We start from the raw sequence: 23,424 nt of genomic DNA, 5'->3' as shown, positions 1-23,424 counted from the left end.
TTCTAACTGTTGCTTCTTGACCTGCATACAGGTTTCTCAGGAGGCAGGTAAGGTGGTCTGGTATTCCAGTCTCTTTAAGAATTTTCCACAGTTTGCTGTGATCCACACAGTCAAAGACTTTAGCACTGACTTTTTTAGCAACAAATTGCAGTGCTGGAGAAGGCTCCTGAGAGTCCCTAGAACTGCAAGGTGATCAAACCTGTCAATCCTAAAGGAAATAAACCCTAAATTAGATGATGTCCTAGACTTCCCTTGCTCTCTCTACGATCTGACAAATGTTGGCAATTTGATATCTGGTTCCTCTGGCTTTTTCTAAACCTAGCTTGTACATCTGGAAGTCTCAGCTAACGTACTGCTAAAACCCAGCTTGAAGGATTTTGAGCACAACCTTACTAGCAGGTGAAATGAACAAAATTTTACAGTAGTTTAAACTTTTTTTTTTTACATTGTCCTTCTTTGGGATTGGAATGAAAATGGACCTTTTCCAGTCCTGTAGCAACTACTGAGTTTTCCAGACTTGCTGGGATATTGAGTGCAGCACTTTAATAGCATCATCTTTGGGGATTTTAAATAGTTCAGTTGGAATTCCATCACTTCCGCCCTCTTCGTTTGCAGTAATGCTTCCAAAGTTTCACTTGACTTCACACTCCAGGATATCTGGCTCTAGGTGAGTGACCACACCACTGTAGTTATCTGGTCATTAAGACTTTTTGATGTAGTTCTTCTGTGTGTTCTTACCACCTCTTCTTAATGTCTTCTGCTACTCATGTCCTTACTGATTCTGTGCTTTATCATGCTTATCCTTGCATGAAATGTTCCCTTTGTATCTCCAATTTTCTTGAAGAGATCTCTAGTCTTTCCCTTTCTACTATTTTCCTCTATTTCTTTGTATTGTTCCCTTAAGAAGGCTTTCTTTTCTCTCCTTGCTGCTGTCAGGAACTCTGCATACAGTTGGATGTAATTTTCCCTTTCTCCCTTGCCTTTTGCTTCTCTCTCTCTTTTTTTTTTTTCCATTTATTTTTATTAGTTGGAAGTTAATTACTTTACAATATTGTAGTGGTTTTTCCCATACATTGACATGAATCAGCCATGGATTTACATGTATTCCCCATCCCGATCCCCCCTCCTACCTCCCTCTCTACCCGATCCCTCTGGGTCTTCCCAGTGCACCAGGCCTGAGCACTTGTCTCATGCATCCAACCTGGGCTGGTGATCTGTTTCACCCTAGATAATATACATGTTTCGATGCTGATCTCTCGAAACATCCCACCCTCGCCTTCTCCCACAGAGTCCAAAAGTCTGTTCTGCGCATCTGTGTCTCTTTTTCTGTCTTGCGTATAGGGTTATCGTTACCATCTTACTAAATTCCATATATATGCGTTAGTATACTGTATTGGTCTTTATCTTTCTGGCTTACTTCACTCTGTATAATGGGCTCCAGTTTCATCCATCTCATTAGAACTGATTCAAATGAATTCTTTTTAATGGCTGAGTAATATTCCATGGTGTATATGTACTACAGCTTCCTTATCCATTCATTCAACCATTCAGCAGATGGTTGCTTCTCTTCTTTTCTCAACTATTTGTAAGGCCACCTTAGACAACCACTTTGCCTTCTTGTATTTCTTTTTCTTTGGAATCATTTTGGTCACTGCCTCCTGTACAATGTTATAAACCTCTGTAACTTGAATATTTACCCAACCTTGACTTTCTTGGAAATAAAAACTTATTTGGTTTGGTGTTTTTTGCCTTTTTATGTATTGCCACAACAAACTTCCCTAGTGGCTTAGATGGTAAAGCATCTGCCTACAATGTGGGAGACCCAGCTTCGATCCCTGGGTTGGGAAGATCCTCTAGAGAAGGAAATGGCAGCCCACTCCAGTAGTCCCACCTGGAAAATCCCATGGATGGAGAAGCATGGTAGGCTACAGTCCATGGGGTCACAAAAAGTCAGACACAACTGAGCAATTTCACTTTTCATAACTAGTTTGGTACTATTTTGTGGAGGATGTTTACATCTATGTTCATGAGGAATACTTTTTTTTAATCAGTCTGTCTAGTTTTGATATCAGAATTATGCTTCACACATAAAATTAGTTGAGAAAGGTCGTCTCTTCTGTTATCCATAGAATTACCAGTATTTCTTCTACAAGTATTTGGTAGAATTCAACACTAAAACCAGATGGGCCTGATATTTTATCCATGGCAAAGATTTTAAAATACATTTTCAAATTATTTAATAGTTATATGAATGTTAAAGTAATCTATATCATCTTGGGTGAGTTTTGGTAATTTGTGATTGCCAAGGAATTAACTCATTTATGCAAGCTTACTGAATGTATCTGCAAATTACTGTTTATGGTTATACTATATCTATATAATAAACACTTTGCACATAAATCCTTCTGTAGTTCTTTTATTTCTAATAAAGATAACTTGTGTCTTTACTATGCCCTTTTTCTTTGTCAGAATTGCTACAGGTTTATCTTTATTAATCTTCTCAAAGAAACAGCATTTGGTTTCATTGGTTTTCTCTATTTTTTTCTGTTTTCAACATCTGAGGCTCTAAATTTTAAATACTATTTTACTTCTGTTTACATTAAATCTTATTTGTTCTTCTTTTTCTAGTTTCTTAAGATAGATTGTTGATCTGAGACCTTTCTACTACAAGTGTTTAATGCTATAAAAATTTTTCCTAAGTACTACTTTAGCTACAACTTGCAAGTTTTGATATATTTTCATTTTTGTCCTACCGAAAATATATTCTAATTTCTTTAGCCCATGAATCACTAAGAATTGCAAGTTAGTTCAAGTTTGTGATATTTTTCTATTACCTTTTTTAAAAAAATGACTTCTTGAGTTCCATTATAAATCAGAGAATATATTTTAAATGATTTTAGTTCTTTTAATACTTTGGAGATTTGTTTTATGATGAAGGATATAGTCTATCTTGGGGAATGTTTGATGTCACTTGAAATGAATATGTGTTCTGCTGTTTAGGGTTGGAGAGGTCTATAAATGTTCAGTAGCCTCAGTTGATTGGTGGTGATGTTTAGTTTTTTTATACCCTTTCTGATATTTTGAATAACTGCTGCTGCTGCTAAGCCGCTTCAGCCATGTCGGACTCTGTGCGACCCTATAGATGGCAGCCCACCAGGCTCCCCCGTCCCTGGGATTCTCCAGGCAAGAACACTGGAGTGGGTTGCCATTTCCTTCTCCAATGTATGAAAGTGAAAAGTGAAAGTGAAGTCGCTCAGTCGTGTCTGACTCTTAGCGACCCGATGGACTGCAGCCTACCAGGCTCTTCCCTCCATGCGATTTTCCAGGCAAGAGTACTGGAGTGGGTTGCCATTGCCTTCTCTGTTTGAATAAGTAGTCCCATGTATTTCTGACAGAACAGTATTGAAGTCTCCAAACATAATTTTATGTTTTTCTGTTTTATTTCATGTGTTTTGAACATCAAGTGTTAGAAGGTGGGATTTTTTCATTCTTGGTGAATTGGCCCTTCATTTATTATGTAATGTCTATTATTATCCTTTAATTTTCATTGTTCTGTAGTCTACTTTTCTATTATTAACACATCAAGCCACATCAATCCCTTTTGTATTTTATTTTCAATTAATTTTTATTGGAGTATAATTGCTTTACAATATTTTGGTAGTTTCTTCTATACAACAAAGTGAATCAGCTATGTGTCTACATATATCCCATTTTTTAATTTATTTCCCATTTATGTCACCACAGAGCATTGAGAAGAGTTCCTCTTGCTATACTTTAGTTTCTCATTAGTTATCTATTTTATACATAGCATCGATATTGTATAAATGTCAATCTCAATCTCCCAGTTCATTCCATCCTCCCCCTTTTTCCTTGGTATCCATACATTTTTTTAATCTACATCTGTGTATCTGCTTCTGCTTTGCAAATAAGATCATCTATACCATTTGTCTAGATTCCACATATATGTGTTAATATATAATATTTGTTTTCTCTTACAGAGGAATGGATAAAGATGTACATATATACAATAGAGTATTACTCAACCATAAAAAGAAATGAAATGGTGCTATTTGCAGAGAAATGGTTGGATCTAGAGAGTGTCATACAGAATGAAGTCAGAAACACACCAATTTTCTTTTGATTACTGTTTGCATGGTGTATCTTTTTCTATACTTTTAACGCACAAAATTACATTTAGTTTCTTGTAGTTTCATATAATTGAGTAACTTTTATCCAATCTGATTATCTCTGTCTTTTAACTGGTGCCATTTTATGTAACTGCTGATAAGTTTACATTTCAGGTAATTATTTTAGCTTATCATTTTTCAGTTCTCTCTCACCATTTTATGAACCTCTATTGCCCTTTCCCTGAATTTTTTATCTTACAGTCTACTTAGTATCAATATTTTACTGCTTCGAGTACCACATAGAAATCTTACCACTGTATATGCCCCCTATTATAGATAAATATTAATATTATACATTAACACATATCCTGTATGTTTTATATATTAATATATACTATATATCCTCTTCTTATATTTTAGTTCTCATATATTATATGTACTTATATTGAAAATCAGATATTATAAGTTTTATTTTCAATAACCAAATATATTTTAAAGAACTCAAAGGATAAGAAGTTCATTATGTTTACTGAGATAGTTACAATTTCTGTTGTTATCTGTTCCTGATGTCTAAGTTTCCTTCTGATATCAGTTTATTTTAGTCTTAAGAATGTCCTTTCACAGATCTTTTAGAACAGGTGAGTTAAAAATACATTCTCATAGTTTCCCTTTAACTGAGAATGAGAATGTATTTATATTACCTTAATTCCTAATATTTTCATTGGATATAAAATTCTGGATGACAGGTGTTTTAGCACTTTTAAATGTTGTGACATTTCTTCTCAGTCTCTATGACTTTTGATAGGAAATCCTCACTGAAGCATTCTTTCCCTGCAAATAATACCTTGGTTTTCTCTTGCTGCTTTTGATTGGGTTTTTCTTTGATTTTAATCTAAAGCTAAAGTTTAACTATTTCTTTGATTTTAAGCTAAAGCTAAAGTGGTTGGGCATGAATTTCTTTGGGTTTATTCTGTTTGGAATTTGCTAAACTTCTTGAATATCTAGGTTTATGTCCTTTACTAAAAGACATGGAAGGTTTTCAGGAATTATTTCTTCAAATATTTACTCATCACTGTACACTTTGTCTTATGTCTCCCTTTAATGACATGAATATTTGACTTTTGTTGTCTCACATGTCCCTGGGCTTTTGTTAATATTTTCAATAATTTGTCTCTCTATGGTTCATATTGGGTAATGCTATTATTATGGACTAAATATTTTTGTCAGTGGGAAAGATCCAATAGGTATACTTACTCTGGCTTTTCCAGAATCATAACCCTCCAGAATTCATTCTTTATGTCTTTATCACTATTCTGCTGTCTCTTCAGTAGTTAGTCATAATAGGATACCTGATGAAAGTAAACTTTTTCAGTTGCCATTTTCCTTTTCCATTAAGGTTTCCACAAATTCATGAACACCCACAAATAATTCATGCATGACAATGACACATTACACTAATGTAAAATTACAGAAAATTAAAAAATAGTTGCTATAAAATATGTATGAATTTTCAATTATATTACTGCTCTTAGGTTATAAAATAAATGTTTACGTGGCTTATAAGTAATATGACCTGGCATGTTTTTAATGCACTATCAATACTAATAATGCACTAAGTTGAATACTATATTGAAAACTCAGAAACTTCTTTGACTTTTATTATTTTTAAGTCAGCTTTCAATCCAGAACTATATAAAATCCAAGAAAAGCAAAAAGATTCTAAAGTTACCTTCCACAAGCTTCAAATTAAGCAGCTAGAATCCAGAAACTATAGAATATATCCAAGTTTTTGGGGGTTTTTTGTATTTTTTTTATCCAACTGGCTTGAATTTAATCTCTTTTTGCCACTATGAGGATAATATGAAGTGGGTTCAACTGTTAAAGAGACCTGCTCTTGTCAGGCTGCCAGCTACTGTCAGTATACTTCTTTTCCTTTGGAAATAACAAGATACAGTTTAAACAAATGAAAGTGCTGCCCATGATAAATTTATAATACTACATGGTTAATGTTAAAAATGTTTCATAATCACAAATAAAAAGCTAAAACTATGGCAGGTTTTTGGTTGGAATTTTTTGTGTGTATTTTGCCAATTCAATAATTACTGTAAGAATGCATTTCCCTAGTTGTAGATATTTTGGCTGAAACTGACTGTATTAATTATTGAAATGCAATATTATAAAAACTCAGTTTGTGGCTATAGAGTCCATTATTCTTTTCCAATATACATGCTTTTTTATACCATTTCTGCTTTATATTCATTGGCTTAAAGAAATATCTATTCTAAAACTCTAAATAATTTACGCTAAAATCAATTGGCTCATATTTCTGAAACTGGAAAGAATTTTAGGATCATGTAATCACATTGCTCCCATTTAAGAGGTGAGACTTCTCAGACTCTGAAATTCAGGTTACAGTAAGCAAAAGTCTGGGCCAAGTCCCTAACTCTGGTCTCTGTATTCTTTTTACAATAAGAAAGTGCTTTTGTGAGTCTCCTGTCCCTTTGAAAATGGTGAACATACGTGCAAAAGTTTGCTGAAATTTAGAGATTCACTAAATACTCACAGAGGCCATGAGAGTCTCTAAATTAGGAACCCCTGTATAGGGACAATTAACTAGCCATCTTGATGAAGAGAAATGGGTCTATAATATATCTTATAGTAAAATAACTTCCAGGGGAATTAAAATTTTCAATATAAAAAGAGACATTTCATATTCTGGAATAAAACACAGCAGAGTAATTCCATTTCCTTGAAATGAGAGTTGATTCTAAAAGTAACTCAAAAACCTACGAAAAAGTAAACAGTAGTAAATGTGACTATCAGAATACCTGTAAGAAACACTGAAAGACAAAATTAAAATCCTGTTTAATAATACACATTTTAAGGACTAAGCTTGTGTGGTAATTGTAATGGCTCCCCAGTGAAGTTCATGCCCTAATCTCCAGAATCTATAAATATGTTATGTAACATGTCAAAGAGAATTTGCAGATATTGTGATGTTATCTTAAGTTGCTAAGTTTGTGGCAACTTGTTATAGCCATGATATAAAAATAACACAGCCACGTAGTATTCGAGAGTACCTATAGATATAACACAGACTTCCCTGGTAGCTCAGCTGGTAAAGAATCCACCTGCAATGCAGGAGACCCCAGTTCAATTCCTGGATTGGGAAGATCTGCTGAAGAAGGGATAGGCTACTCACTCCAGTATTCTTGGCTCAGATAGTAAAGAATCTGTCTGCAATGCAGGAGACCTTGGTTGGATCCCTGGGTTGGGAAGATCCCCTGGAGGAGGGCATGGCAACCCACTCTAGTATTCTTGCCTGGAGACTTCCCATGGACAGAGGAGCCTGGCAGGCTACAGCCCATAGGGTCACAAAGAGTTGGACACAACTGAGTGACTAAGAACAGTAGACAGATATATTAAATAATTTTTGCAAACTGTTTTTCATTCAAGCTTTGCTTACTACTATCCCAGCAAAAGAAAAAACACATAAATGGCCATAAAGAGAAATATGTTAAATAAATTGTGCTATGCGCATATTATAGAATAGTACTCAGCTATAAAGAATGAAAAAGCTTTTCATCCCTGTGAAAAGATACCCAAGATATACCATTAAATAAAATACAAGTGCAGTACCATGTGTATAAAGAAGAGAAAAAAATTTAATCTATATATTTTTAAATTTTTGCATAAAACCCTTTGGGAGGGTATAGAAGAAAGCAATAACCATGGCTACCTATTTGTAGTGGGGAAGAGAAGAAAGTGGGTAGCTAGAGTTCACATATAGAAGGAAGATTACACTAGACATATTTAATAATTTGTAGTCCTGCAAATGTATTGCCTTTCTAACATATAGATAGGTAATAGACAACAATGATGTTGAAGATAGATAGCTATATAGATAATATATTTAAATTACACATATCATAGTATGTTTACATCTCTCCTATACTATTCTGGGCTTCCTTTCATATGTGTGATTGCTTATTGGTGTGATTCATCAATAAGGACAAAATATTGCTTGGAATATTAGGAAGGAAGAAGAAAAGAGAAGAATGAGAGAAAGGAAAAACAAAACCTTTAAATTTGTCATTAATACTTTATGTCTGTTATTGGTAAATAAAACATTTGCTTTGTTTTTCCCAATTTCATTGGCGCTGAGAAGATAGCATAAATATCTTCCAATATCCCATATGAAGAGATGCAACATAAAGTTTCATGACACACTACACACTTTTAAAGGGGAGAGGAGGACTAGAAAAGAAAATAATGACTATTTACTAAAGGTCAGGTACTGAAAAGGATACCAAGGACAAGCCACTTTCCTAATAGCTAGTCCCTTCCTCCCCCTCCAACAGTTAGCATCTCAAACCTTTCTTTGATCATCACTCTGAAAAGACAGTCTCTCTCCTCATATCAGGAAATATATTCAATGGCACAAATCCTGAAAGTCAGACTTTCCCAATATTCATAGACTGCAAAACTGAGGCCAAGGAAACAGCAGAAATCCAAGACTTTTAGTTCTCTGCTAGATTTTTAGAGGATCCCTGCCTGATGCAGGTCTGGCTGGCAGCTAAGAGTACAAGCAAAGACTTTGAAAGGGTAGCTCTCAGTCAATCTGTGGCCTTTTCAAATAGCTAGGGAAGCATTTAGAATAAGATTGAACAGGTGATATCAAGCAACATTTGGAGGGTCTTGAAAACTAAGTAATGCTAACTAAGCAATCAGGTACCTTGAAAGGTTGTTCAGAAAAGAGTGACAGATCAGAGATATGCTTTAGAGATTAACCTGGCAATATGTAGAAGGTGAATGGGATGGGGAAGACAAGAGGCCAGAAAGTTTGTAGGCAAGAGCGTGAGAAAGTCTAAATTTATTTTAGCCTTCTAAAAATTAGTGAGGATCCTTGGCAGTTGCATTACTTAATGCTAAATCTGATTAAATTCCAAAAGCAATTTTAAAGGAGAAAGTATAGGAAGTGAGGTTAGAAGCTAGGGCCAAATGCAAGTATCTGCAATTTTTCAAAAAATCATTTCTTAAGGGTCATTCAGTTAATTTAAGAAACACTCTGATGCCTCCGAAGCTAAAACTCTGATATTTCTTATGTGTCATTTCTAAAGTGTAATTGCATAACACATTGCTAAAATAGCAATGAAAGAATTTTAGAGCATCCATCAAAGGACATCGAATGTGAAATAAACAGTGTTGGTTGTGAGTCAGGGGATTGCCGTGTAGCACATTAGACAGCACTGCCCTCTGCAGTTAAATGTGTTCTATTCTCTGATCCCTCTGAAGCTTGGTAAAAAAAAAAAAAAACCCATGTTTAAAACCACTCAAATATTTTGTCATTTCATGTACGATACTCAGGCAACGATCACACAACCAAAGTCTCCAAGTGGATTCCTGCAGAAAGAATTATTTGTAATGATGGAAAGTAGGATAAAATATAGGACTGAGGAGGACAAGGGCTTCCAGTTGGTCAGTGGTAAAGACTCTGTCTGCCAAAGCAGGAGATGCAGGTTCGATCCCTGGGTCAGGAAGATCCCCTGGAGAAGGAAATGGCAACCCACTCCAGTATTCTTGCCTGGGAAATCCCATGGACAGAGGAGCCTGGTGGGGTCGCGAAAGAATCAGACATGACTTAGCGTCTAAACAATGAGGAGGACAAACCTGGTTTTGTTTTGATGTTGTTGTGTACCATGTAGACACTATTCCCTGTGAACAAGATTGGCAATTTTCTTCCCGAATTCTTGGCACTTCTACTTCCTGGAAGAGTACAAGCAGTCAATAAAGAAATCATCAGACAATTAAATAAAATACTTGTAAATTATGAAGAAAGTCATAAAGTAAACCAAAAAGGAAGCTAAGACAGATGGATCACATAAATGGATGCAATATTTCGACTGAGACCTGAAGGATAAGAAGAACCTAAGCATGTGAGGAGTAATGTGTGCAAAAGTCCTGGGACAGAGACAGAGTTATATGTTCCAAAAATAGAAGAAAGTGCTGCTAAAGATACTGGACAAGTGGGACACTGCTTTCAAAGCTAAAAAGCTGAGATAGATCATAAAGGTACACCGCTTACCTTTATTACTTAATAAGGAAATTGAATTTTTTTCTAAATTCAGTGAGATGTATTTGAATGTTTTTAATTGAAGAAGTGGAGAAGATCATTTATACTGCTCTGTGGCAAATAATTTCTAGAGGGACAACAGAATAAAGTAGGGGTTCAGGCTATGTCAGACAACTTGTGTATAATTTAACGCTCATTCTAGTTTGAGCCCTTGTGTTATGATGTTGGAAGACTGTTAGCAAAGAGAGAGGGTTTATTTGTTTTATAAATCAATTCATAGCCTTAAACTGATAAATCACTTGCCCTGCAATCATGACATTATCTTCAGCAAAAGAAGATAGTTTAGGGACTAATTAATTACAATCTTAAAAAATGTCATAAAATCATAGTTTAAATTTCAAGCAAAAGTTCACAATAATTTAGTTTATTATATCCAGCAAGAGAGTTCCAGAAAAACATCTATTTCTGCTTTATTGACTGTGCCAAAGCCTTTGACTGTGTGGATCACAATAAACTGTGGAAAATTCTTAAAGAGATGGGAATACCAGACCACCTGACCTGCCTCTTGAGAAACCTGTATGCAGGTCAGGAAGCAACAGTTAGAACTGGACATGGAACAACAGACTGGTTCCAAATAGGAAAAGGAGTACGTCAAGGCTGTATATTGTCACCCTGCTTAATTAATGTATATACAGAGTACATCATGAGAAATGCTGGGCTGGAGGAAGCAAAAGCTGGAACCAAGATTGCCGGGAGAAAAATCAATAACCTCAGATATGCAGATGACACCACCCTTATGGTAGAAAGTGAAGAAGAACAAAAGAGCCTATTGATGACAGTGAAAGAGGAGAGTGAAAAAGTTGGCTTAAAGCTCAACATTCAGAAAACTAATATCATGGCATCTGGTCCTATCACTTCATGGGAAACAGATGGGGAAACAGTAGAAACAGTGGCTGACTTTATTTTTCTGGGCTCCAAAATCACTGCAGATGGTGATTGCAGCCATGAAAGTAAAACATGCTACTCCTTGGAAGGAAAGTTATGACCAACCTACACAGCATATTAAAATGCGGAGACATTATTTTGCCAACAAAGGTCATCTAGTCAAGGCTATGATTTTTCCAGTGGTCATGTATGGATGTGAGAGTTGGACTATAAAGAAAGCTGAGCACTGAAGAATTGATGCTTTTGAACTGTGGTGCTGGAGAAGACTCTTGAGAGTCCCTTGGACTACAAGGAGATCCAACCAGTCCATCCTAAAGGGATCAGTCCTGGGTGTTCATTGGAAGCACTGATGTTGAAGCTGAAACTCCAATGCTTTGGCCACCTGATATGAAGAGCTGACTCATTTGAAAAGACCCTGACGCTGGGAAAGATTGAAGGCAGGAGGAGAAGGGGATGACAGAGGATGAGATGGTTGGATGGCATCACTGACTCAATGGACATGGGTTTGAGTGAACTCCGGGAGTTGGTGATGGACAGGGAGGCCTGGTGTGCTCTAGTTCATGGGGTCGCAAAGAGTCAGATGCAACTGAACTGAACTGAACTGATCTGTAAGATGGAAAAGACCACCTTGTGCTAATAGATTTCACTTTATAGATCTAACCTTAAATTAGAAACATCCGTAGACAGTACATGTATTCTCTATTATCCTTGTGCAGCCAGGAAGTTTGTCTTAAACTATAAATCCCTCTCACACATTAACATGAAAAATGTGCAAAAATCCCACAAATAGCTGGAATTTCCCAACCAAGAAGCTGTTACTCATCCATTTTCTAGCATAAATGGCAGGTTTGTTTCTAGTCTAGAATAAGGGAATGGGAATAAAACTACTGATTTCCACCACACACCACCCCCCCCGCCAGGCCCCGCCAGGACATTGAATGTCAGTTCACTTATTTTGAGCCTATTATCCTTTCTCTCTTACATGAAAAGAGGAAGACAAGAACAGATAGGAAAATTTTACTCAACGTAATTTATCCAGAATAACTTTATTGTCATTTAAGGCAATTCATCAGTATTATCCATGTTACAGTTCCACAGAGAGGGAAATTTATTTTCCATAAAAAGTGATACATTAAACATTCTAGTTTCTGGCTACAGCATTAATGAACAATTTAAGGACTTCTGAGAATGAATTAGCTGCCCCAATACTTTGAAATTATTCAGATTTCTTAGTCCAGGCTTTCATAGCTTCTAAGTACATGTATGAAAATGCAATCATGGAGGCAATATTAACAGATTGATTAAGAACCTTTCACTGTTGACAGAATCTACTGGTATAGATAACTAAATGACATTAATACTATATTGATAATATTCCTTACAGTTTGATACACACCATTATCTAACACATCTGCTATGTTGTATTTATTTTTATTTTTTAAAAGAGAATAAATAGCAGAAATCCAACCTCCATGTAATACTAACACCCTGTCTGCAGTAATGAGTCAAAATTTGACTCCATTGATGTTAACTTCACTTAATCTAATGTTGGACTCTGTGTGTGTGTGTGTGTGTGTGTGTGTGTGTGTTAGGTTTAACAGTTCCAAGAGTCTAAGAAATGCTAAATCTTAAGAGATATTTGAGGCCTAACAAATTTAGCAGTACTTCTATTTATTTTCCCATGGTGGAAATATATAAATTATTTAGTCTAAGTTTTGAATTAGGAATTGTTGAGACCAGAGAATTATCTAATGCTCTTGAGGGCACATCTTTGTTGCCATGAGATGGGTAAACCATGAAAATTCTGTTCAGCATTTCAAATAGGCACTGAATTAGGAAGGCTGAAGTCAAGCTTCTGAGACTATTCTGGCCTAATTAGCAACATAATTTCAAAAAAGATCTTCCCTTATGGCTTGTGTTGTTAGAAACAAAACACCAAAGAAATTTGTTCATGCAGTGACATCTCCTCATTCTTGTAGTTCTCTTCTCTCTCCTGCCTAAAGAACTACATTTTCTTTATGTCTTCTTAGTTAAGTCTCTTCAATATAAATAATTCTGCCAATGCCAACATTTCAATTTTTTTCTACTGGTTCTTAACAAATAATTACTCAACCAAGTAAATTGAATTTAAGTCCAATACAAGCATACCAAGAGAAGAAAAACACAAATTATACAGAGTCATGATTCAGGAACCCAGTGCTCAAAATAGAAGCAGGTAATGAGATCAGGGGAGTTGAACAAGTATTTTATTCATATCCTTCATGGTTATAAACATTGGAACTCCAGTGAAGAAACAAAAGTCTGTGTATCTTTATTGGAGTCTATTAATAATTAATATTTAGTGAGTACCTTATACATGGAAGTCATAAAATCCAGCACATCTCTTACACTGTTTCATTTAATTTTCAAGAACCCAGTGAAATTTCTGTTTTTAGTTTTCCCTTTGACAAGTGGGAAAACAGAGGTTTAGAGAGTTTTAATGACCTGCCCAAGGTCATAGAGCTCACAAGTGTTGAAGCAGGGGTTTGAAATCCAAGCTGCCCTATTCTAACTCATTATTCCCTATTTTCTAAAAGTATTTGTCCAGCACATGTTATGGCTTCTCATAATTTGGGGAGGTGACTGGTGTTATTTTCCTTCAATGACTGAGGATATTTAGGCTAAAACAAAAGAAGTAACATTTAAAATTACAAACCAGGTAAATGCAAGAGCCAGATCTAAACTTTCAAGTTTAGCTTGAAGGACATGGAGCTCATGTCCTTTAAGATTAAAATTGCAGAAGGGACTATACTTACAACCTTACAACCTTTACATTGTTTGCATCAATTTACTTGATTTTCCATAATTATAGTTTCTTGATATTTTTGCAAGTTTTATGTGGAAGATCAAGCAGATCCTAATTTACGTGGACTCTTTCCCACATGCATGTTCCTGAACAGCAACAATCAGGTTCAACTTCTGCTATTTCTGGGTTTCTATTGACTTCAGTATCATATGCCCCAGTGTCTGTACTTTGTTTCATGAGACATGGCATGGATGGGATTGAAACAGTGTGGTCCCAGACCCAGCAGTTTGAGCAGCCAATTCCTAATTCCTATAGGTTCTTGATCTTGGGCAGAAATAACCACTTATTTATGCTAGGTCAGCACCTGGAGGATTAAATTAGCTAATATATGAGAAAATGTAGAATGACCTCTGTACCTTAGGAATACTTACTATACATCTGCTTTTTGTTGTTATTGCAGTGCTTTTCTGGAAATAATTTGTATAAGCTCAGCCTAGAGCCTATACCGCCATCCCTTTCAACACTTGTGTAAGCATCCAATTCCCTGCATTCAATCTCTTTTTACTTTGACAGAATAAAGTGGTTTTGTTGTTTTCAGTTGAACCTTTGCTGATACATTGGCCATTCTATTTCTTTTTGAGAGCTGATAACTAGTACAAAACTAGTTATTGAATTCAATAACTAGTACAAAACAAATTATTGTACAAAACTAGTACAGTGACTAGTACAACATTCAGAAATTAGAGAATGTGAGGCAGTCAAAAGGACAAAAGGATATTCTGCAATTTACTTACAAAGGCAGGTACAACATAAATGCGGGAGTGGATGTGCATCAGTAGAGGAAATTATTTCTAAAAAAAAGTGTTTGCTAGAAGCTTTGAATTTATTTCCAGCGATGCTTTTTCAGTCACAGTTCTTTAAAGCTAGTTGTCTTCAATAGTTCAGTCCTCTAATTCTGTTTCTTCTTGTGGCTAAATTGGCATAGGACATCATCCATAAAATCTTACTGAGAAATCAGATGAAATATTCTCTGTTAAGCTTATTTATTCTTAAAAGATTAGAGATTTAAGAATCTCCCAAAACCATTAGTGAATCCCAGACTCTGACTCATATGGTTTGCTGTGTAGTCCACATCTCTGTTTGGATTAAAGAAGCATTTTAACCATAAAGAGAACCTCCTTACTTAGTTCCAACATCTAGGAAATGATGCTGCCATTCACTTAGTTGCTAGGACTGAAAACCCACAATTAATCCTTATCTCCTCTCTTTCCCTCACTCCCCAGACACAGCTCATCTGACTTTTGGCTGAACTCAAAATATGTCCTGAATCAAATCTTTTATTACCGCACTCTGGGTGAAGCAAGCAGTCAGTTCACAGTATGAAATAGCGACGGTTTTCAAGAAGAAAGAATTTAATGAGTATAACATGTTCTTTGAAAAATGCCAAAATCTCATTTGGGGACTTAGAAGTTTCTGATCCCATTTACCTTCATTGCTCTTTTCCCAGGTCTTGCCTGGCTGGTTCCCTCACTTCACTATGAATGGATTTCAAATGTTACCTTCTTTAGGAGGCCTTCCCTAAGAGCCCAGTCTAAAAGAGCACCCAAAATCTTGCTCTCAGAACTTTTGGACTAATTCCCTTGCTTTTTTTTTTTTTTCAGAATATTTGACATAGTATTTTCTATTTATTAATTCAATTGATTATTTTGTATTTCCCCAACTAGAATAATAGTGCCATGTGGCTAAGAACTCTGTAGTTCATCACTTAATTTCCAGCACGTAGTAAAAAAGCATATAACATTTGGGAAAGGCAGAACACCCATATAATCTTTTTATTATCTTATTCAAAAATATGAAAGTTTTAGGTTGCTCTGTCTTCACCATTACAGTAAAAATCAGAACACTGGCCCATACCATACGTGATATTCTTTATGTATATTTTCTGAACACACTATATGACAGTCACCCCTGGGTTCAAGATGAATCAGGAAAACTCAATGAATCAAAAAATCATTTGTCATTTCTGAAAAATTTCTTAACATAGAGTTATAGCAGCAGAGGATTCTCCAAAAAGAAGGGCATCAGTCATTATACTGGAGTTAAAGGAAGAAGTGTAGAGAATTGTTTAACTATGTACTCTGTGTAAAAACTTGATATTTGTGTGCACTGCCTTACGGCTTCAAACTGAAATTAATTTAGCATTTTTTTAGATTACTACAATTATGAAATATTTGCACAGAGCTGCCATGTTATGTGAGACTCATTTAGCTAAACACTTAGGCCCTAATATTTTCCTTATGTGTCATTCATTTGACCTCCAAAAGTAACAATATAATCTTGAACATTACATTCCTTCTTCTTTCTGGAATACTTTAAATATCTATTTTCTATTATTATTAACTATTAAAATATCATTAACTACAAATATGAGACTTTAAATTTTATACAAATATATAATTCTGAAACCTGTTTGTAAATGTTGCATTTCTTAATTCTTTCTTTTAATAGTCCAAAAGGTGTTTTTGTTTGCATCTTACAGATGAAGAAACAGGCTGACAAGATCAAGTGTTTACAGATACATAAAAAACAATACTAAATTATCTGACAGCAAATTTAATATTCTTTCCACTATAGAAATCATAGACCTGAGCAGAGACACAAAGAATAGAGTCCCTGTCATGGTAGTAATAACCTACCAGTTAGAGAAATAAGATACACTACAAAATTCAACTGAGTATTCATGTAAATGGGAGAGAATTGGGAGCTACCATTTAAGCAAGCTTCCTATAGCTCACACTGTGGTATATATGGGACACTCACCTCATTTAAATCTGAAAACAAAGACTAGAGGTAAGTGTTGTCATCTTCAATCTACAAGAGAGCAAACTGCCTCAGAGTACAGGTCCACACAGTTTTTTTAGTACTGAAACCAGGATTCAAATCTACATCTTCACATTTCCAGAGCCTACACTCTAATATCATGCTTTACTCCATAATAGAAAGAAACACATACACAAACACACATTTTCCTAGATTTCAGACAAAGAAGAGTATTGCCCTTGGATGGAGAATCCATGGAGTTTTAAACTATTACCTGAACAAAGAGTGGATTTGGAGGAACCAATACAAACATTCTAATTTAGACAGTAAGAATTTGATAATGAGCATAGCACTTCTGAAGAGAATGAGATTAGTCCAGAGTAGGATATATTTTATGTTGAGAGGTGGGGAGAGAAGATAAAATCAGATTATTGAGGCCTAGAAAAGCTATATAGAGAAAATTTGAATTTTTTCAATAAAGAATGGGAAATGTCTTAAATGACATTTGTGTTTAAGATTAGACTAATGAAGGTTAATGGCAAAATAATTGTCTGAGGAGGCCTTACAAATAGCTGTGAAAAGAGAAGCTAAAGGAAAAGGAGAAAAGGAAAGATATTCCCATATGAAAGCAGAGTGCCAAAGAATACCAAGGAAAGATAAGAAAGCCTTCCATAGTGATCAAATGTAAAGAAATAGAAGAAAACAATAGAATAGGAAAGACTAGAGATCTCTTCAAAAAATTAGAGATACCAAGGGAATATTTCATGCAAAGATGGGCACAATAAAGGGCAGAAATAGTATGGATCTAACAGGAACAGAAGATATTAAGAAGAGGTGACAAGAACACAGAGAAGAACAATACAAAAAAGATCTTCATGACCCAGATAACCACAATGGTGTGATCATTCACCTAGAGCCAGACATCCCAGAATGCAAAGTCAAGTGGGCTGTAGGAAGTGTCATTACAAGCAAAGCTAGTGGAGGTGATAGAATTCCAGTTGAACTATTTCAAATCCTAAAAGCTGATGCTGTTAAAGTGCTGCACTCAATATGCCAGCAAAATTGGAAAACTCAGCAGTGGCCACAGGACTCAAAAAGGTCAGTTTTTATTCCAATCCCAAAGAAAGGCAATGCCAAAGAATGTTCAAACTACTGCACAATTCTACTCATCTCAAATGCTAGCAAGTAATCCTAAAAATTCTCCAAGTGAGACTTCAACAGTATGTGAACTAAGAATTTCCAGATGTTCAAGATGGATTTACGAAAGGCAGAGGGAACAGAGATCAAATTGCCAACATCTGTTGGATCATAGAGTTCCAGAAAAACATCTGCTTTAGTGACTATGCTAAAGCCTTTGACTGTTGATCACAACAAACTGTGGAAAATTCTGAGAGATGGGAATACCAGACCACCTGACCTGCCTCCTGAGAAGTCTGTATGCAGGTCAAGAAACAAGAGTTAGAACTAGTCATGGAACAATGGACTGGTTCCAAACTGGGAAAGGGGTATGCCAAGGCTGTATATTTTCACCCTGCTTATTTAACTTATATGCAGAGTACATCATGTGAAATGCCAGTCTGGAAGAATCACAAGCTGGAATCAAAATTGCCGGGAGAAATATCAATAACCTCAGATATGCAGATGACATTACCCTTATGGCAGAAAGTGAAAAACTAAAGAGCCTCTTGATGAAAGTGAAAGAGGAGAGTGGAAAAAGCTGGCTCAAAATTCGATATTCAAAAAACTGAGATTGTGGCATCCAATCCCATCACTTCATGGCAAATAGATGGGGAAACAATAGAAACAATGAGAGACTATTTTCTTGGGCTCCAAAATCACTGCAGATGGTGACTGCAGCCATGAAATTAAAAGATGCTTACTCCTTGGAAGAAAAGCTATGACTAACCTAGACAGCATATTAAAAAGCAGAAACATTACCTTGCCAACAAAGGTTCATAAGTCAAAGCTATGGGTTTTTCCAGTAGTCATATATGGATGTGAGAGCTGGACCATAAAGAAAACAGCACCGAAGAATTGATGCTTTTGAACTGCGGTGTTGGAAAAGACTCTTGAGAGTCCATTGGACTGTAAAGAGATCCACCCAGTCCATCCTAAAGGAAATCAATCCTGAATATTCATTGGAAGGACTGATGCTGAACCTGAAATTCCAATACTTTGGCCACCTGATGCAAAGAACTAACTCATTGGAAAAGACCCTGATGCTGGGAAAGATTTAATGTGGGAGGAGAAGGCAATGACAGAGATGAGATGGTTGGATGGCATCACTGACTCAATGGACATGAGTTTGAGCAAGCTCTGGGAGATGATGAAGGACAGGGAAGCCTGGCATGTTGCAGTCCATGGAGTCGCAAAGAGTTGGACACATCTGAGCAACTGAACTGAACTGAATGAAGGTTAACAGTAATCAGTTTAGGGAAAGAATAAGGAAAGACCAGGTACAAGGACTACTCAGAAGATTTTTGCCACAATACAATGTGGATTATATAAAAACTCATGACTGAAGAAACAATAAAGTAGGATTAAAAACCAAAGCCAACACGGTCAAGAAAAAGCTTTGTTTTATGCTTCTATGATTTGGATAGCAATGAAGTAAATTGAGAAAAACATGATTTTATTGAGTTGTTGAGAGAGAACAGAATTTTAGGTCTTTTTGAGTAGTTAAGTAGGTCTTTTTAAAGAGACCAAAGATGTTTTCTTCTTCCCTAATTTCTGGGCCAGTGAACCCAATGATTATCCTTTGGTACAAAACTGTAAGCAAATCCAAGCCAAATTAATTCCTTGGGCCTAAAAATGTGTATCTTATTTTCATTTCTTCATTTTACTGTCAATTTCATAATGCTGACACTTGTAGCCCCAGTTTCAGCATTTGGTAAAATGAGTTTTCAGGATAAATCATCTCAAAGATTCTTCCTGCTATAAATGAAATTCAAACAAACAAACAAAAACCATCTCACTGTCTTGCCATCTTAGTAGCACAGGACAGCATGATTTATGCAGGTATACTCAGCGCCGTCAATTTTGTAATAAACTATGTTTACCAGCTCAGCTTATATCACTATACCTAGGAAAGGTGAACAGTAAAGAATTAGTCAGCTAAAAGGAAAGAAAAGATGAAACATGATATGTATTTTGGAGGACACTACAGGAAAACCCAAATGAACTTTCTGGCTAACCCAATATATGAAAGATTTTGTTAAGACTTAGCTTTGTCTAGATACTTTATAAGAGAATTTTGCCACCCTCCTTGATTTTTAAAGTTTGTTGGTATCATTTTAAAAGAGATCTCTTACAGAGGAAATCTAGGCTTCATCTCTTGTTCCAATTCTTCTAAGTCATACTTAGAATAAAATACTAACATGATTGATTAGTAATGTCTGTCAGGTATAAGGTTAGAAATTAATGTCAGTAACTAATGTCAGATCAGTATATATTCTGATCCCTGAGCAATATTTATCCATTCTAATTAAAAAATATTTTTTAAATCCTACCAATCTTAATCCAGGGAGTCAAATCTTTTTTATTTCCTAGTTTAATATTGAGTTTCTGAGTTTTATGATATCTATATCTTTTCTTCTTTGTTTTTATAGCTATATTTGCCATCCAGAAGTAATGCTTTCTCCAGTATAGAAAACATTGTTAATAAAAAGATATTTAATTATGAAAGCAATTGCAGTCTTCAGAGCCAAATGTTTCTGATTATCTGTTAACTTTATTTACATATTTTAGAGTATTTTCCATTAGCATGGAAAACAATTGATACTTTCAATCAGCATTATTTCTTTACAGTCTTTTAACATTATTGTCTTTAATGTGCTTATCTTTGTAGGATTCATCAATCTATTATAAGTAACAGTAATATAGAGAATTCTGGTATTAATATAATAAGAATCTAGATTTATGAAGTATGTGTAGCAGTAAGGGACATTCTTACATAAAAGTTTAATTTTTATCAGCCCAAGAATATGCCTTTTTAAGCTGGACACAAAAAATTTATTGCATAAAGTACAGTTTAATTGGGTATTCAGTATGAATAACCTCATTAAGACTTCAGTATAAAGACATTTTTAAGCAAGGTTAGCGGGCTAAATTAAGTAACAAAGAAAGTGATTAACTGGAAATAGTCTTCATAATTTACTTTAATCATAATCATTTTTAATAAAAACAACCAATCAACAGGATTAATTCCTCATAATCAATTGGGTTGGGAAAGAAAGCTTATTAGGTGGTCAGGAATATAGTGACAACTTTTAAGTAATTATTCAGTAACTATTTATTCATTACTAACTATATGCATGGTACTCTGGAGAATACAAATATAGATAAAACGCACTACTTATCCTCAAGGGACTTAAAGTTGTAGCAGAGGCCATAAAATTTGAAAATGAATACTGTTTATAACTTTCTACTTAGGTGAATAGTGCCAAAATTTGGTAAAGCTATAGGATTTCTGACAGCAGTTACAAAATGCTTCATGAGAAGTTGCTCTCGAAAATTTTGGAAGCATGGATAGAATTTTGTTGTGGGAAAATGAAAAAAAAGGACCTCCAGATAGAAATAAAATTATATACAAGGGTGCATAAGCAGGAAAATGTTCAAAAGATCAAGAAATTAATTTGGCTGGAGCCTATAATTAATTAGAGAGTGTGGCAAAAGGTAATTCGAGAAAGATGGTTTTGATGCAGACTATGATCTATGTTTTATACAAATAAACTTAGTCTTATTTAAGAGGCACTCAGGAGACAGTAAAAGATTTTGAGTAATGGAGTTTCAGTGATCATAATTGTGCTTGAAGGTAATGTCACAGTTAGGTGGCAGAAATACAAGAAGCAGAGACTTCTACTGAGAAGCTACTGTAAGAGTTTGAAGGAGAGAAAATGAGGGTGTGAGTTAGGAAAATGTCATGTGAAAACTAAAGAGAATGTAATTTCACCATGTGTCACTACCAATAACAAAAATTAATTGTCTATCAGCACTCTTTAGTGGGCAGAACTAAGATATGGCCCTCAAGATTCCTGCCTTTGGGATGCACAAGCTCTGTATAATCCCCAGGGCTTGAACGTTTGATGGGAAAGTCACGCCTGTGGTTGGATGATAATATGGCACAGTTGACTCTAAGAATGAGAGATTTGGTGGACATGATCACCAGGCACTCTTTTAAGGTTTTGAGTCCTAAAAAGTGACTGTGCTCTTCCTGAAGAAAGAATCGAATATAAGACAGATTTGATCCTACAGAGATTCACCATTTCTGGGCATGAAGATTTAGAGGGCCTGTGGCAATGAATGTGGGTGATTCTAAGACCTGAAGGTGACCCCTGACTCTAGTCAAAGGAAATAGCCGAAGATTGTCCTGCAACCACAGTTCTACAACCACAAGGAGCTGAACTGGGCCGTCAACTTGAATGAGCTTGGAAATGGATTCTTACTCAGAGTCTCTAGGAAGGAGTACAACCAAAACCTTTATTTCAGTCTGAGTAGAAAATGCAGCTACACCATGCCTGGACTTCTGACACAATAAATAATTGCTTGTCTAAGCCACTAACTAGGGGCTTCCTAGGTAGTGCAGTGGTAAAGAATCTGCCTGCCAAGCAGGAGACTCGGGTTCGATCCCTGGGGTGGGAAGATCCCCCGGAAAAGGAAATGGTAATCCATTCCAGTGTTCTTGCCTGGGAATTCTCATGGACAAAGGAGCCTGGCGGGCTACAGTCCATGGAGTCACTAAAGGTCAAACATGACTTAGTCAACAAAAACAACAAGGCAACTAAATGCAAGATAAATTTTAATACATTAGAAACTAATCTCAGAAATAATGAAAATGCATCATAATGTGAACTAGAAAATATTTTATACTGAGGGAAGCTAGAAACAATTAAATATCAGTGTAAAGTAGAAAAAACTTGACCTAGACAATGTGAAAATAAGCACCCCTTTGTAATGCACTATAAGATAAGAATTTATCTATCTGCTTCGATGCTTTTGTCCTCCTTTCTTTAAAAACAAAAAGCAAAAAAACTTTTTCTTAAGTTCATTTAGCTGCTCTTATGGGAGTCATTGGAACTTGATATGGATTTACAGTCAAACCTAAACAAAGTTGTGAAGTATGCTATATTGTCTTTTGTGTATTCCCCTCATTTTTATCTAAATTATGGTCCCTAGATTCCCTAAGGGCTTTGACTCAACAGGCTTGGGCATCACCATAATGTGATACCTGTGACAGAACCCTGGGACCTGAATTTCTTCCTATGATCCCCTAAGAGATTTGGTCTATGATTTGCTGTTTCCATTTTCACAGCTCTTACCAGTAATTATACTTATCTATGCTAAAACATGAATGTGTCAGTCTTCAAAAACACATATTTACAACTGGAGCTTTTTGAGAGAACGACTTTCACTAGGGAGCTGATTTTAATGGTAGGGCTCAAAATTACTGATAGAACAGCAGAAAAAATAAATAATAAACCTGCGAGAGTATGGATTATTTGACACCTTGTCTCTTATTTTCATTGTCATTGAATGAAATCAATCCTTCATAGCTATCTAGTTTGTCAATAGGTATCTTCAGTAATATACTTCTTCTACACTATATGAAATAACCATGCAGTAAGTAGGACTTTCTGATGCCTGAACAAAAATCTCTAGAACCTCTTCTTAATATC

This window comes from Cervus canadensis, chromosome 4, assembly GCF_019320065.1.
Source record: "Cervus canadensis isolate Bull #8, Minnesota chromosome 4, ASM1932006v1, whole genome shotgun sequence".
NCBI lineage: Eukaryota > Metazoa > Chordata > Mammalia > Artiodactyla > Cervidae > Cervus > Cervus canadensis.
The sequence above is the reverse complement of the archived record's forward strand: the minus strand, read 5'-3'. Positions refer to the sequence as shown.